Source organism: Ambystoma mexicanum, chromosome 13 (assembly GCF_040938575.1).
Source record: "Ambystoma mexicanum isolate Mex_15411 chromosome 13, UKY_AmexF1_1, whole genome shotgun sequence".
Classification (NCBI taxonomy): Eukaryota; Metazoa; Chordata; class Amphibia; order Caudata; family Ambystomatidae; genus Ambystoma; species Ambystoma mexicanum.
Window position 1 is genome coordinate 844361533 of NC_090938.1, and position 6000 is coordinate 844367532.

A 6000-nucleotide genomic window follows, 5' to 3' on the forward strand; every position below is an offset into this window, starting at 1 on the left:
TCAACAGCCAGTGGTGTTAGGCCAGCGGACAATGGGAAGATCTGGTAGTTGTCCCGCCAGCCCTCGTTCTCTCTCAGTGGTGGTCGAGGGAAAACCTCTTGAAGGGGAAAACCTTCACCACCCCCGCAGTAGAAGCCACTCATGACAGACGCATCTCTCAAGGGGTGGGGGGGGGGCTCTCACCTGCTTCAGCAGACGGCGCACGGCGTGTGGTCCCCAGAAGTAGCATCCAACCAAATAGATCTGTTGGAGCTATTAGCTGTATTCAAAGTACTGAAAGCCTTTCAGACACAGTTGCAGGGGAAGACATACCTGATCCTGACAGACAGCACCACGGCCATGTACTACCTGAATGAGCAAGGGGGCATACACTCTCCAGGACTAGAACATTTGGAAATGGGCTCTTAAACACAGGATGTTCCTTTTGTCCCAACACGTTCCAGGGAAACTCAATCTTCTGGTGGACGTGCTCAGCCGAGACTTCCCACTGCCCGTAGAGTACGAATGGCGACTACTCGAAGACATCGTCGCCAAAATTTTTGCGCTATGGGGCCTCCCAGAGATTGACTTGTTCGCAACTCTGGAGAACGCTCAATGCCAAGATTACGCCTCCATGTACCCCCAGAACTGATCCAAGGGGAACAGTCTCTGGATAACGTGGTCAGGGAAATTTGTTTACGTTTTTCCCCCCGGCTCCCCTACTCAACAAGATCGTACACAAGATGCACCAGGAACCAGTCACCATGATTGTGGTGGCCCCCATGTGCGCCCGCCAACCCTTGTTCATCTCATCTGATGGAGATGTCCCCATCTTCTCCAGTCAAACTACCTTGCCCGTAATACATGTTATCTCAAGACAGGGGAGAAACACTTCACCCATGCCTGCAAACCCTGAATTTAGCGGCCTGGCTCCTGAGGTCATAGAACTTACAACTCCCTCAGAGATGCATGGACATACTTAGGGAGGCGAGGAAACCCAACCCCCAATATTGCTACTCCAGTAAATGGAAACGCTTTATTATCTGGTGCAACTCCAAGGGCATCAATCCCATTGACTGTTCTCCTACACACATTGTGTTATTTATTTATTTGTTTATAAGGCGCCGAAAGCCCGCAAGCATCGTGAAGACAGTGACTCACACAAAACACAAAGACTAGCTGGTACAAAGGCACAAGAGGCTTGGCATGCCAAGAACCAGAAAGGAAACAGGTACTACTCTGGAATGCTTAGTTCATTTGAATATTGCTTTTGGAGCCTTAGGAGGTTAGATTCATTTCTCTGGTTTAGTGGCAGTTTGTTCCAGTGGTAGGCAGACCGATTTGGGAAGGCTCTACCCAACTGTTTGCTTTCCTGTGGAGGTTAGTTGTAATAAGCCCTTGAGCCTCAGATCTTAGAGTGCGGGTTGGAATGTGGGCCACAATTTTGGACTTAAGGTAGGCCGGAGCGTTTCCATATAAGCACATGTGTGTGAGTGTCATTGATTTGAACATCACACGATCTTCGACCCTTAGGCAGTGTAGTTCCCTCCTTGCTTCACTGATATGATCAGATTTTGCCTTATGCTTGATTATTCGCACAGCATGATTCTGAATATGCAGGTATTTTGTCAAGCATTGTTTACTGGTGCCCAGTAACAGGGCTTTGCCATAGTCAAGTCGAGAGAGTATAGTCGCTCTGGCTATGGTAGCGCAGTTTGATTCATTAAGTACAGGTCTGAAAGCTTTTAGCAATCTTAGCTAGTAAGAGCAGTTTTTAGTAACATAAGAGGCTTGAGCATCTGAGCTCAAGGAAGCTCCCAGAGTCATGGCCAAGGTTTTGACACTAGTCACTACCTGGATATGAGACTCTTTTATCGTGAAAGACTCATAACTGGATGGTAATTTTGCCCTGGCTTGCTTGGACCCTAAGACCATCAGCTCGTTTTTTTTCCCGTTCAAACACATCCAGTTATGATCCATCCACTGTTCAATGATGTTATAAAGTTCATTTACCATTTTGTTGTCTTTCGTGTAGTCCCCACTCAATTCCACTACCAGCTGAGTGTCATCAGCGTAGTTAGTGAAAAAGGTGTTGATGTTATCTAGTGCCTCACACAGGAGGCGTAGATATAGATTGAAGAGAAGTGGCGAAAGACTAGCTCCATGGAGAACACCACAGAAGATGTTTGACTATATAGAGAATTTATCATCCCAATATACTCTAGAGATTCTGTCTGCTAAAAATGATGCTAGCCAACCTATGGCTTCCTTAGAGAAGTTTGCAATTTTCTCCAGTGCTTCTTGTAATAGCTTGTGGTCTAGTAAGTCAAATGCAGCACTTAGGTCTAGCAGGATTAGCAGACCATTATTGCCCCTGTCAGTGATACTCAGCATTTTCGTCTGCAGGTCCAGCATCACCTTTTCCGTTTTGTGAGCAGCACGGAAACCCGATTGTTGGTAATGTAGTATTTCATTGGTCTCTACATATGCTTGCAGTTGTGCAGTTGCAATTTTGTCCATTACTTTTAGTATGAAGTTACAATTGGTTATGGGTCTTAAATTCCCTGGCTCTCGTTGATCTAGATTAGGTTTTTTGACCAATGGGGCGATAGTCACCTTTTTGATATTCTTGGGTACCATTTGGTCTCGGAATGAAGTATTAACCATTCTCGTAACAGTGGTGCGAAAATGTCGGCATTTTCAAGTATGATTTTCGGGTGGAGTATGTTTTCTGCGCATGACGACGGCTTCATCGATGCCAGAGTTTTGAGCATGTCCGCAGTCGTAATCTCTTGAAATTGGAATCTATCCAGATGATCTATTGGCTTATTGATGTGTGGTTGTTCATATTTTGTGAGTTGGGCATTAGCTATTAATTCTCTTGCTTTAATGATATTATTGCTAATGGCAGCTTGGGTGTTTTCACATTCAGCTTGGGACAGGACAAAGGCCGGAGTCAGCGAGTCAGGTTTCTCAGTATATTTGAGAATCTCAAACAGTTTGGCCGGGGCATTTGAGGCTTTCTGAATTTGAGTGTTGAAATAGTCTTTTTTGCCTCCACAAGCTTCCTTTTATAGGACTTCTCGAGTTCCTTCCAGCTATCCTTGTTACTAGTTGTTGGTTTCTTCAACCATCTAGCTTAAAGCTGTCTTTTTTTTCCTTTTTTTGAGCAGCTAGGTCTAAGGTGTACCATTTCTGATGGTTAATATTAGGTCTAACTAGTTTAGGGCAGAGGTGGGGGCTATCTGATCAATAAGAGATGAGGTGTGTTGTTCATATTTGAATATGATTTTCTCACAAGTGTCATCGTCATTAAGGTCTGCTAGAATGTTGTTTATACAGGGAACTAAGTGTTGCCTTTCTATTCTCTTGAAATTCCGACATGACGTTTTCTTGGGTTCATTGGGACTTTTCTTGACTGGAGTGGGCATGGTCAGTGTAAAGGATATTTTATAATGATCGGACCAGATACAAGGAGTGGTCACATAGTTGTTAGTTGCTAGATTGTTTGTAATGATCCAGTCTAGCTGGTGTCCATTATCGATTGTGGGTTCGGAGTTCCTAACTTGGAAGTCAAGATCATTTAGAGCCTTCTCTAGGCTTATCGCCTTTTTGTCTTTGGGTTCGCCACGCCAACGGTTGAAGTCACCTAGAACCAGCGTAGAAAAATTAGGGCTTTTGAGTAGGTTGAGTAGTTCGGTGAGTTCCTCATTAGACTCGGACGTAAGAGATGGGGGTCTATAAATAAGAACAATGTTCAAGCAGTTTGTGTCAGTAGGGCAGTGTTTCAGATGTAGTGTTTCGCAGACGTGGCAAGTCGAGGTATATGGAAACATTAGGAGTGAGTCCTGAATTATCATTGCTACCCCACCCCCTTTACCTGTATCTCTGTTAGTGTGGTGTATGGTGTAACCTGTTGGGACCGTAATGTTGCAGGTTGGACCAATTTGGTCATGTAACCATGTTTCGGTGAGACACATGATGTCAAGGTTTTCTCCTGTATAAAATCATGTATGCTTTGAGCATGTTGATTTAAGGAGTGTGTATTTAACAAACATACCTTTTAGATTCATATTTGGCATTGTTTCGATTGGGGTTATATTAGTCTTGTTAGTTTATATGCCTGTTTCTGGGGAGGTTCGCATTTCAGTAGCGAGCAGTGTAAGGCATTCTGAGGTTGTATCCTTGCCCGTTCCATAACCTGCATTGCGTGTAGTTGGATTGCTTCCAGGCGCTGCATGTCATATAGTTCTAACCATAGGTTGTCCATTGCTTCAATGCCCCTTCTCACTGTGTAATTGTGGGTAGAGCTGAAGAAATAATACCAGGCATCTAGGCCGACGCAGAGGACCGGCGCAAGACCGGCTTGTCACAAAGTGCTGGCGCTGAAGCGCCGGACGTTTCGAGAGAAAGGGAGCCGGTGCTTTTGGGACTTGTAGTCCTACCAGGTCTTACAGTAGCCTAAGTAGGCTGTGATAGATCCTTTGCTGCACTAAGTGTGACACATATAGAGACAATGCACCCTAACACTTGTAACAAGCAGTATTCACCAGACAGTAAGAACAATTCTCCATACAAGTATTTCGAGGAGACACGTGCTGCTTTATATTATCACAGCACGTGTCTCTGAGCAGTTTCCAATGCAGAGAGAGTAAACAATTGTCAACTATGGGTTAGTGTTATTCGCAGCGGTAGCCTTGGTAACAGAGCGCAGTTCAACAAAGCAGTCACCCAATGAGCCCCGAGCTAAGAAGAACCACCCACCTCAGTCAACCCTTGGTTCAGAGTACACTGAGGTGAGCCTTTTATGAGAAAGGCCGGCGGCACCGGCGCAAGACCGGCTTGTCACTCGAAGCGCCGGCGCTGAAGCACCTGACATTTCGAGATAAAACTATGCTAAAGGAAGGTTCTGGTTACAGTGCCCTACTAAAAACCTATCAAATTCACTGACAAAAAACGTTGTTACAGGGACGTTATTGTTCTGTTGCCCTAAGAAAAACTTATCCAATTCAATGACATTTGTGATGTCATCTTTCATGTCATGGGTCTTCGTCTTAGCAGTGTACAGAGGTGGTGCGAGTTATGGTTGCTTAGCTTACCATAACTGGCGAATTTCTGGGGGTTTTCGGTTTTACTTGTAACCATAATAAGGATAGTTTGTTATTAGTGCAAAGTAAGTATAATGTTCCTTTCATGTACTTGCTGCACTGAATTGGATAGGTTTTTCTTAGGGCAACTGAACCAGAACGTCCCTGTAACAATGTTTTTGGTCAGTGAATTTGATAGGTTTTTAGTAGTGCACTGTAACCAGAACCTTCCTTTAGCATAGTTTTTTCAGTAAAGGGGATAGGTTTTTAGTAGCGCAATCTATCCATAACATCCCTTTTACAATGTTTTTTGTTAGTGAATTTCATAGGTTTTTAGTAGGGCACTGTAACCAGAACGTTGCTTTAGCATAGTGTTTTCTGTAGAGGTGATCGGTTTTTGGTAGCACAACTGAACCATAACATCCCGTTAACGTCTTTTCACAGAATCCTTGGCTGCCCTCATGACGAACTTGTTGAAAACCCAAATTCCTGTGTATGTATCCATTTGTGCTATCCCTTCCCTTTCCTAATAGTGTCTGTATATCTTAGAAATTAAAGGAGTACATGTTAAGTGTTGGTGAGTGTGTGAGTGGTTTTTGCTTTTGTGTTAACATTGCATGGTGAGTCTGTGGCGCACATTACTGTGCAAGATGGCTGCAGGTAAGCAATATGGAGGTTTTCTAAGGAGACTGCACTTGGTCAGCGTATGTGCAATCACAATGCAGGTATCCGTAGGAATCCAGTACTGGCCACATGGCTGCATCTTCTAATGCACTTTTAATTAGTTGTGGGAGCGCACGTCTGTCAGTTCTACAGCTATGCGCATGCGTAGGGCATCCTCTGCGTGCTAGTAACACCGCCCCTGTCGCCAGCCCTACGGATTCGTACGGTAAGCTACCGCATTTCAAGCAGTCCTGGCGATTACGTGGGTTGC